Genomic DNA, 12,370 nt, shown 5'->3' with positions numbered 1-12,370 from the left:
AACATGTTTTAATGATTCACGTAATTTATTATCATTATACATGTTATAAATAAATGATGTACCTGACTAAAACCAATATAAAACCTACCATAAGAGGTAAATTAATTAAAAAATGTAGTAATATAAATTAAATCATTCGTAAATTTTAACACAACAATAAGTTATAACGACTATTAAAAGCTTTTATATGTAATCCAATTATGGATACCGTGAAAGTATTCGTGATGCATGAACAACATTTTATCCAACCTTTTAATAAAACTTTATAAAATTGTAGAAGGTAAAAATCGAGTCAAACTTCAATTACTAGAGCTTAACGATGGTTTCTAACCGTAAGGACTGATTTCAGACGTATTACAGTATACAGTAAGTACTGCAGTCTGACTGCCCAGTCCCCAGCAGTGCAGTTTCGAAAACGATTTTCGGTTTCAAACTGTTTTGACACTAATTATTACGTAAATGTTACTTCGTTTTGGCTTCGCGATAACCTCATGGAAACCTCTTTGCGTGTATTTTTTTAAAAGAAAACGTTGTTTAGTATCGTTGCATGACCCAGCCCTTGTGTTCCTTTACTGATAAAATTCCTACCTGCATACGAAGTAAATCACACTCGACCTAAATAATTATGCTTCCAGCGAGCGGTGTGGTGTAACGTAATGAAAGTCGCTAATCCACCGGCGAGCAACAACAAGCAACAACGAGAATCGTGAAAGCCCCACTTGAATTGTATGTTTGTTCAACATCTTAATTTCTCCAGCTTTGTTTAACTTGGACTGTGTGCTATGCGGATGTGTGTGGGTGTTTGTGTTTTGGGAATTTATTATGTTGATTCAATTATTCAGCCTAGAGCTATAAACATTTTGATGATATATATACCTACATATAAATAACGATGTTTATTTATGTATTTACGGGTATGAACTGTACACAAAATAAGCCTGGTACGAATCCTAATCCTAACTAATATTATAATTGCGAATGTAACTGTGTCTGTCGATCTGTCTGTCTGTCTATTACTCTTTCACGCCAAAACTACTAAACGGATTTGAATTAAATTTGGTATACATATGGTCTAGACCCTGAGAAAGAACATAGGCTACTTTTTATCCCGGAATTCCCACGGGAAACTTTTTAAGGCGAAGTGAAGCTCGCGGAACAGCTAGTACAAAATAAATGTTTCTCTATGTATTTGTACATGTGCAGTGTGAAGGCTAACTAACTCTTTGGCGTCGACAGGTCCCTCCTCATTACTCAGCGCCGTCGACCCTCGTCCAGTCGACACGCGACTGCCTCCGACCTGCTCCATTGTGGAGCCCACTGTACCCGGTCTCACGCCTCACCTCGCGCGAGTATTCCACTGATTTGTTACTTGACGAGTTTGACGGCGTCAGGGCTCCAGGGATCGCTTGGTGTCGGAGATATTGGCGGTAGAGTTTCGACTTGAGCTTTGGTAGTTACCGAATATGAGTAATACATTTGTGATTATGACTGTGTAGGAATAAAACTGTTGGTAACCTATTAACCTAAGCTAACCATTACACTAATACTTAACCATATTACTATCATTATCCTCAAAGAGCCGGTAACGACATAATACGTCCAATAGCAATAGTCGACACACACACACACACACACACACACTTGCTTGTTTCCCTCAGTGAGAACATAAAAAGCTGTCCGTCCGCTAGCGGCGGCGGCGGCGGCGGCGGCGGCGGCGCTAATCCTCAAATCCACTTCCAGCACATTACCGTCTGAATAATTCGCTAAAAGGCCGATATTGCCGGCGTATTTTTCTTCGGCCATCGCTTCAGTCCAGCGGCATTAGAGACCATCATTAAAGAGCCCTCGGTAATCCCGCCCGGAGCGCTACTGTGGAAAGTCGACCATAATTCGTGCATACCCGTTCAAGGATTTTTAAGCCCATTTTGGGCCCTTGTCAAAGTAAGGAGTTGCTTGTGACAGATGGTTGACACTTTTATGAACGTTTTTAGAAACCCATGATCCATGATATATCACTAACTAGCTACATCTTACATGATTTTGATTTACTTATAAAGTTTACATGGAACATTTATAATTAACAGTTTTACATTACATAAGGTACGTAGGTCTGTATCATAAATTATACGGTACTAACTTAATCCTTTAATATGTGACTGCCAGTGAGGTATTAATATAACTTAATTAGTGAGCCATCAACACTTCTGGTAGTATATGAGTAACGACTAGCCCTGTAGGCGCGGGTCCCGGCCTATACTCAGAGGGAAAACCCGAGGGTTGAAGGTCACAGATTAACTGACTGCTGAATAATTAGTAGTCGAAATACCCAACTCCGTACCACCATCGCTCATTGCGATTCTAACTTAGTAGGTTGCTTTTAAATCTGGATATAGGTTATTTTACTTCAAATAACAAGTAAAGGTTCGTGGATATGAAAGTTATGGCTGACTTGGTAAATAATAAGATTGTATAGTTTAATTATACGAGATGCAATAAAATATACAACGCCAACACATAATATTGAATTTATAGTTTTACTATACATTTACCTTACACTAACCATTCGTAATCCGTACCGTATAACGAGTAGTCAACGTGAGATCCTGACTTCATTGGTAAGCGACTGAAGTGACGAGAGAGCGATATCGAGCGCCGACACTGAGCAGCCGTCACCGACACTGCACCCGCGACCTCATGCATGTGTAACAGTGGAGCAGTATGATTTACACATGAGCATGGCTTTGTCTTGTAAGGTTGTACTTAGATAACAAACATCATGCCATACGTCCCTGGTTGTCTTATTCTTGTAATTATTGTTAACTTTCATGATTCTTATTGCTTTCCTTAACTAATACAATACAATATTAACTAATATCAATCTTATTAATCAAAAGTTCATAATACATTATATAAATATTATGAAACATAATCGCGTAATACGCACAATTTCCGTCTCCCCGGCGACACTCCACTCCGGCGCGACCGTCGATCACGACTCACGCCGCTCTCATAACTCGAGCAAATTTAATTTCTTCCGAAAACGACTGGCTCCATTATCGCTTTATCTTCGTTTGTGTTAAATTAACTTGGTAGACTTACGATTTCTTTATATCATAAAATTCAGGAACACGCATGTGTGTGTGTAAGTATATTACGAGAAACAGTAGGTAAGATTGGAGTAAAAAACATTACTGTATGTTGAGAAATAAAATATAGAGAATCATGATAATCAAGTCGCAACTGATGAAAGATACGGTAACAGAGACACAATCAACACTGAAAAACTACTAACGTATTAAATACTTTCATATGACCTAAGTAAATAAGGAAAGCGTTAGATAGACGATAACCAGCAAGGAGAGCCGTTTGGTTTTAGAGTAGAGAGGTACCAGGCGCTCAGGAAGCTCCAGGAAGCTTACCTTAGTCCAGGTATCTCGGTGACGGGCACGCCGTCCTCGGTGAGCCAGGCGACGACGGGCGGCGGTGATCCCAGCGCGGCGCACGTCACCCGCGCCCCGGAGCTGTTGGAGAATACCAGGCGCGCAGGAGGCTCCAGCAGGAACTGTAGCTGGCTCGACGATGCTCCTGCCAGAGAGAAATGGAATACATGAGTTGGAGTGGAAGCTCCTTAGGTTATGATGAGATGATGAGGGAAAGTGGTAAAGAAGCTGTGTGGGTAAAAGTATCTGCAGCAGACTAATGGATTTGTGGAGCAGACCAAATTGATGATTACGAGTATTGTACCTATAGTGAATTGTAGCGTATATGTATAAGCATGTCAAAAATTAATTTCGTCGTGATTTATTGTCATCCAAATAAACCAAATAAGGTTTACCATTTAGGAAATCGAAATACAAGGTTTAAAATCACCCCTTTACATTTCGGGTTTGTAAATTCAAATTGACGGCTTCAGGGATTTACATACAAATCAGGCGCAGTTGCTGGCTCCTGTTGTTGCCTCACAGCCTGTCTCGTGCGAAATATGCAAACGATTGTTGTCGGGTATTGATTAACTAGCACCAATGTGCTATTAGTTATGTAGGTAGATTATGAACCTTGCAACTATAATATGTAGTTATAAAAGATATACTGGCGAATGGAAACATATTTCTATGATAAGTCCTATGGTTATAAATGAAAAAATATGTAGTGAAATTCAAATCGTAGAATGTGCCTCTCATTTTCCTTTGCCTAAAAGAAATTGCGTCAAAATTTAAAAGCATGAAACTCAGAGCCAGCACACGACAATTTCAAAACGTCCTAATAATATATCTCCAGCCGCCGACCGCTCCACTCAAACATCGCATCCAATATAATGCCATTCTGCAGCGGCAACCGGGCGGTTTAATATCTGCTCTGGGGACGGCAAGAAAGTTAATAAAAGGGGAATTACCGGCGAAGCTTAAACGACTTACGGCAGGAAGCACTCACATTTACGCGCTCGTCTCCCGGACTATAAAAACCATGTTTCATGTGTGGCTGGTGGACACGGGACTCTGGAGAAGTCACTATTATACTGCTCTTGTTAGATTTCTTATGGACCTGAGCATAGCCAAACTAAGACCTCGTCCATAAAACATGTACCTAGTTACACTATAAACAAAATGGTTACAGGTAGATTTAATAAGTGACACTCTATAGTAATCTTTTGAACCTTCCGGCTAAAAGACAATGGTGTAGTGGTGTCCTTTTTATCTATTATAATTTTATTGTGTGTCTTATCGTTTCTTAAAAAAATATTGATTTAACAGATCAAAACTTCCTTCAGTTCTATTATGGATTTTATATTAATAAAAACTACTTTTGAAGTAGTAGAGGTAATCTGACCCCTTAGCATGAATTTTCATCGTAAACGTGAAGTAGAATTCATCGAGTATTTTTGTATGAAAATAAGAACAGCGCCCCTGGCGGTATGTAGCAGAACAAAAAATTCATGCTAAGGGGTCAGTAAATGGATGCCTCTTGATGTTCACATCTCTGTATGAGCTAGTCGCGGTGGCTCCAGTAACTGTTCCAAGTGAATGGCACATGCTTCAAATTATCGTACCTGTGAGCCAGCGCTGTCTTAATTGCGAGACGGCGATAAAAAGGGTTCATAAACGTGTGGAAAGGGGACTTTGTCTCATAAAGTGTGTACGTAACTCTTCATTTTCACTCGCATGGTATAATTTCATTGATTTCGTTCGTCGCTAGAATGAAATGTCTCGGAAGAATCGTTGACAATTCTGTAATTTACGGTTACAAAGTTGACGTAAATTAATGAGGGGGTTGGTTCGATGACTTCGATGGTTCGTAGGCCTGTGGTATCATCATCATCATCATCATTTTCAGCCCGTATCTGCCACCACCAGTTCCACCATCCATAGACGTTCCATATTTAACTGAAACTTTTTCATTGCTCGTGAGTATAAAAATAATGTAAACGATAAAATACATGAAATAAAATGTGCCCGCCAGTATCATAGTAAATCGGCACTTGTGAGTGTTTTATTAATTACCGCTGTCCCCCGTGGTTACCTACATTCTACCTCTACAGCCTGCGCCGTGAAGCCTGCAGCGGTCGCGGGAACCAGCCACGTGTCTCCAGGGAGAGGGGAATCCTGCCAGCTGATACATGTGTGGAAATGTGGACGATGAAAGAAGATAATTACAGCACGGTGATTTCTTTAACGTCATATTACATGACTTTATGTACAATTATACATATCTACTGTCTCTCAGAGAATTTCAGAGAATTCGGTAACAAATTAGATAAAAAGTAATTTCGGTTTCTTTTTTTATATTTTTTTAAATACTCGTTACTCTCTTCAATAGTAGAGCTTACCAGTGTATTTCATTCGTCATGCAGATTTAAAATTAAGTATTGAAATACTTATGACATAATTTATTAACGTAAAATGTAACTGTAAATATGTTTTTACATAGTCGATCGCACAGTATCCATACGTATGTTAAACATGATATCGTCTGGAATAAAACGATCACCTACAGGTTGTAAAACATCAGTAAAAGTTGGAACGCTCTTAGCCTCGTAAAACATACCCATAAATGCGGCATCTTTCAATTTATTTGCGCTATGAAAGCGACATGACATTAGAGATACAGCCAGGAATTTACAGCCAGGAATGTGTTTTACACAAAAATAGCTAAGAATAATAGTTTGGGCCTGTTTTTTATAAAAAAAATTGTATTTTTACTTTAAGTTAGGATTAGGAAGATTATTTTAACGAAATGGTGTACAAATAATGAAAAACAACTATAAAAGGTCTGTGAATATAGCAGCAGAAACTAGCAGCAATTTTTGTATGGCCGAATATGTTTTAAAAAAAGGCAATTGTAGCAGAATTCTGTTAGCACTACATGCTAGAGAATATATCAATGAACTTATAGACATATATCACATTTACCAACGTGCTCCGGGAGATTAATTACGTCACAATTACTTTACGGCGTGGCGTGCGCCTTATAAAGTGCAGCTAGCAGCAGTTACCAGTTTTGCTAAACTGCTAGCTGCGTGTCTTAAGGCGCGGGTGTGTGACGATGACGTCATGTCATCCAAAATCGCTGCTGGCTGGCAGCGATTTTAATAACGCCGAAGTAATTGTAATGTAATTAATCTCCGGGAGCACGCTGTTAAATGTTTTGTATGCCCATAAGTTCATTGCAGTGTCCTCTATCATGTAGTGCTAAGCGTATCGTGTAGAATTGGTATTTTTCTTAATAATTATGAAAAAATAGTCGCCCATATAGGAAAATTTTATGTTAATCAAGTTAAAACTTGATAAGAACTAAATCTACCACTCACCGAGTGTATGTAATGGATAGACGATGGTATATAGATCGTAGCAATAACTACTTTACATACGTACATGGTCAAGGGACTTCAAAATAATGAATTAAATTGTAAGTAACTGAAAAATAGTCAGGCTAGGAAAGAATGTCAAGGAGTTTTTCACTGAAACAATTATCAGTACCGTGGTCTAGTTGGTTAAGAGATCCATACGTTTGTCCTTAACAGTCGTTGGTTCGCGACACACCGCGGATCTTTCTTTTGTTTTATGTTATTATAGATTGGCAAGTTGCTTGGCGACCCTCCTTGCGGGGTGAAAGACGCGGAGGGGACGAGGTACCCACGACGACAGCGGGTAGCGGGAGGGGTAGCGGTGGAGGGGAACGCGTGCACTGCATGTCATTGTTACGGCAGTCTCGGCCGCGCAGCCGAGGCGGCCACATGTCTTATATAGTCTGTCATAATTTGAGTGCGACCCACATGAGATCATTGATCCTGAGACCATTAGTCTTAGGTTGAGTGTTGAGGCCTTTTTAATACTATCGTTATATTATTATTAGGTATCTATAATTCGTCAACAAAATAACGTTAAAAACAACAAATCGTATAATGTCTCAATATAGGGGCTTCTTGTAGAACAGCGTACCGGATCAGTCATGCTACGCGGCTAAAGGTTGGTACTGCGCAGTCAGGTACGAAAAAGTAAACAACAAAGACGAAGAGTTCTTGTAACTAGGAAAGCAACCAAAATTTATGTGATTTAATGAAAGTAATTAATGAGCAAAACACAGAGAAAAATTACAAAAATGATGAAATTTTGAAAAAAAATGGTCATATCGTGCTTCGCCTACCCCCATACCACCCGGAATTAAATCCTATTGAACTTGTGTGGCGGTACGTGAAAGGCGAGCTCGCAAGAACGTCGATTGACTCTAACTTAGATAAAGAGATAAAAGACTTAGAGTTGCTTTTCTCTAATTATTCGCCTGAAAAGTGGAGAAATTGTGACGACCATGTCATAAAAAATTAAGACGAATATTATAAATCTGATAGAGTATTTGACGATGTATTGGACAGGTATGTTATTGTTTATTTATAATTTAATGTAAATTAAACATAAAATATTATAGGTGTACACTGAACTAATATGACTGGCGTACTCTAGTACATTATACTTCAAAGTACCTAGGTACAATGTTTTTTGGTTTTTGTCTTAGATTTATAATTGAAGTTAATGAAAACGATGATGAAGATGAGGATGACGACGACGATGAACAAGTTCAAACAGAGAGTGAACATGAAAGTGACATGGAAATTGATTTATAAAATAAAACACTTTTACATAAATAAATTCAAATTGGTAGATATTCTGAAGGTAAACATCCAAATTTTAATGCTGTCAAACTATAAATTTTAAGCTAAATATGACATCTACGGGAACACTCATAGAATAAAATTTTACTTACGTCAGAAATAGTTACAAGCTATCGCGAGATTAATCCGGGCACACTTTTCTACGTGTGTAGCATGTCGTGCTACCTCGCCCCCGCCACTTCTTTCACCCCGCAAGGAGGGTCGCCAAGTAACTTGCCACATTATAGTGTGAAGCGTTTTTCTTTTTGTATTTTATTTATTTTGATAGTGTAAAGCGTTTTTCTTCTTTTATTTTATTTTGATAGTGTGCAGTGTTTTGGGATTTAACGTTTAATGTTTTTGATGGATGTTCGACATGTTAAACTGCTCAACATTAAATTTAATTTTGCTAATGGGTGCAGATAGGAAAATATTATGTTTTGTAAATAAAGTTAAACTTTGATAAGAATAAAAATCAGCAAGCTGGGTGTGTACAAACATAATTATATATTAAGTATAACTTATAGGTGACACATCTCATAAAAGCGCCATCTATATACATTTTAATTAACTATCTTGTACTCTTTAATACATATTGTGTGTAAAATGACGCAGACGCAATGATAATTAGCATTAGGCCTAACCTACGTATTTGATTATGAATTGATGACGCATCATGATGCTATGAACTACTAAGTGTATCAATAAACATCATAAATCAACTATACCGAATGACAACTTACTTTGATCCAGTAGCTAGTTAAAATAATTTTATTTATCAGTGTATGTAAATAAAAGTTACCGAGACAAAATGTTTTTATATTGTTCAAATCCACATTAGAAACTACATCAGCATATTAAATTATTTTTATTTTATTGCGATGAGTGTTGTTGCACGCTAGTGACCAACAGATGGCGTTACTGGTATCGTAAATGGTGTATTTAGAGATATTTACTTCTCGACGAGAGAGACCAATCTTCAAGGGATTTGAGTTGACGTGCAACCCACCCTAAGTGTAGTCAGAGATATAAGGGTGTATTGCATGATGAATCGAAAGCAAACATATACTTGCACATTCCTTCAACATCCCTCAAGTTGTAAGTTGTTAAATTAAACACATTTTATACACATTCACTTTATATTTATTTAAACAACAAATTAATCACAGTTTGTTTATTTAAGTCTCTTTCCTAGAATAACCAAATTACCTAAGTATATGTTCTCTAAAGTCAGATATCCACTGCTGACTAAATCATCTTGGAAAACAACAAAGCTTTAATAAAACTAATAATATTAATGATAAAAGCCTTATTTCCCATATAAGTCTTTGAGTATTCTCATAATCATTCAGTAACAATCAAGTTATTACATAATTAGAACTATTCCTCCTTTTTCTCAAGAGCCTAGAAAAAAGTATATAACTTAGGTACCATGTTGATGCATTTAAAGACATGTTTTTGTTATATTAAGTAGGATTCATTAATGAATTACGATTAGGAATACTATCTACATTTTTCCACAACTCAAGTCCTGCTTCTATGAATGCCATTCATCTGGCATTGTGGGCCTAATTTACAGCAGTTTGTGTATTTCTTGCTGCAGCTACCATTTCCATGGTGTCCGCCTTCTTGCTATCGCATTGTATCTGCTCGCACTGCAAAACCATCATGTCTCCTTTGGCTTCAGCCTCTGCGCTGGGAGTTCCTGAAATTTTGAAAGATGTTTAATGGATGTAACTATATAGGTATTCTATAATGTACTTTGTAATTTCTATGAATATAGGGGTATGTATCATCATCATCAGCCAATATTCATCCACTGCTGGACATAGGCCCCTCATAGAGGGTATGTATAATTTGTATTTTTAATACTCATGGCGCCCTTTTTTTGACTGGAGTGGGAGTAGGGCTGCAGCTCTCTTCATTCTCAGTAGAATCTGAATAAGGCAAAAATGAATAAAGTTTTTTGTTATCTATACTAAGGCTTATATCTATCCAGGAGGTTGGCAGTCAGCTCTGCATACTCCTCTCTATTCTTCGCCAAGCGCATCAGCTGTTCTACGCTGGCCACTCCCGTCCATTCTCTTACGTTACGGAGCCACGACTTTCTCCTTCTGCCCACACGTCTTTTCCCCTCTACCTTGCCCATCACAATGACCTGAAGAAGTCTGTATCGATCGTGTCTGAGCACATGTCCAAGATAGCTTGTCTTCTTCAGTTTTATGGTCAAGGTGAGTTCTCGGGATCTTCCGACGCGTCGCAGAACTTCTTCGTTCGTCACTTTATGGACCCAACTTATCCTCAACATTTTTCTTACTTTGGATACTTAAAAGAAACTTCTTGAGACTTTTTCAGTTCAAACAGTTCAGACAATTTCGGCTAAAGTTTTCAACAGAAAAAAGAAAATAGTAACTGTCAAAAGTGACAAGACTTACATGGTTTTTTTCTTCAACGTTGAATAAAAAAGTCGTTCCTCGATACTTGATAAGATTAATATCGATTTTAAATCCCACAAAATAAGTTGTTGGAATAAATTGGTTTATTGAAATTTTCATTTATTTATTATAATATCGATAAAATTCTCGTACCTATTTATCAATAAAAATAAAACCCAATGATTCGTAAAGAACTGCTTTTATAATCATAAAATGCGATAAAATTAATGGTAGATATTGATTTTTTACGCATGGCAATTTTTATGATGAGATTTCATTTCAACGTGCCTATGCCTGCACCCACATTATCTAACTCGGGTGTCAACTATTCTCGAATACTTGCCGTATAAATCTATGATGGATTTCTAACCGTCTTTTGGTATCGGCTAACTCGGTCATGATCACTAAACGAATAATAGGTAACAGCCGGGCCATTATGTAACTCGGGTGTCAAAGATTCGCGATTACTAACCGTATAAATCTATGATGGGTTTCTAACCATTTTTTGGCATCGGCTATCTCGGTCATGATCACTAAACGAATAATAGGTATGAGATTTATCGATACACTAGACTAGAGGTTGAAAAATTTTTATGAAAATATTCTGTGATTTGGTTAACCGACTAAATGACAACTTCATTTCACTTCAAACTACAAGTACTGACATTGGGGCTTTTTAATTTGCCGCATTATTTAGTTAGAAATGGCGAATAAATGTTGAAAATAATAAATGTTGACCGCTGACAGTTATGTGTTGATCATAGTTAATTCACTGCGGATGTGTTGATTTTGTGTGTAGGTAGATAGTTGATAAATATCTTGTCAGTCATAATGAATTGATAAATAAGTATAACACACAATCAATAATTGTGTTATTATTTTATTTCAATGGACAACATTTCATTTTTTACCCTATATTTTTATTAGCTATTCGGAAAGTTTGTTAAAAATTAGAGGACCTGTATTTTTTTATTTTTCATGTACATTTATTTTTCCATGTTATATTTAACTTTAAACTTTATTATTTTAAAACCGGAAGTGACGTAGGCATTTTAGGCTCAATTTCGATTTTAGTCCTTTGCCTTAGTCTCGAAAAAAAAAACATTAATGACACTGAAAACTGACAAGTGACATAAACTTTGTTTACGTGCCAACCAACAAATGGGTCATTTTCAAATGACAAAAAAGTGTGACATTGATATTTCTGATGATAAAAAAATACTTATCATGAAATAATATTTTTACTAAGCATTAAAGTCAAGCATAATTGAATTCATAATATATTACTATTTTAAAATAAATATAATATACCCCAAAATTTTTCAGCTATGTAGGCCGGGGCATGCTCTGGGACATTTATTATACAGGGTGATTGGTAAGTCAATGTATTCCTTCAAATGGGTTATAGACGAAGGCATTTCCAGTCGATTGAACCCCATAATGCATTATCCGAAAGTCAACCATTTCTGAGTTATTTAAGTTTTAAGTTTTTTTAGGTTTTTGCCAAAATGTATGTTTAAAAGCAAAATATTTAAAAAAACTAACCATTTTTTTAATACTTTTTTTATTGTTTTGCATTGGTGACACCTTAGCCAACTAATTATAATCATTAAATGCGGAATATTCAACTTAATTAAGACAAAGTGCTTCAAAATAGTTGAAACATTAAGAAAATGTAGCGAAAGGTGAAAACAAAAATGCTAAATTAAAAAAGAATTTTATCTGAAAATTTTTCAGGCAGTACAGCTTAAAAACATATTCAATTTATAAGCTTTAAAATGACATATTCAAA

The 12,370-nt window shown here is 36.7% G+C and overlaps 1 long non-coding RNA gene across 1 annotated transcript; it reads right to left on the bottom strand.

Annotated features, from left to right (window-relative positions):
- Window positions 1-9,268: 9,268 nt before the first annotated feature.
- LOC119693945 lies at window positions 9,269-10,573 on the bottom strand. Its single transcript, XR_007268266.1, has 2 exons — window positions 10,461-10,573; window positions 9,269-9,848 (listed from the first exon to the last, which is right to left on the bottom strand). It is a non-coding gene; the product is annotated as an uncharacterized LOC119693945 (long non-coding RNA).
- Between the last annotated feature and the right edge of the window lie 1,797 nt (window positions 10,574-12,370).

The sequence above is a fragment of the Plutella xylostella genome, chromosome 5 (genome assembly GCF_932276165.1).
Source record: "Plutella xylostella chromosome 5, ilPluXylo3.1, whole genome shotgun sequence".
NCBI lineage: Eukaryota > Metazoa > Arthropoda > Insecta > Lepidoptera > Plutellidae > Plutella > Plutella xylostella.
This window is presented reverse-complemented; position numbering and strand designations above follow the sequence as displayed.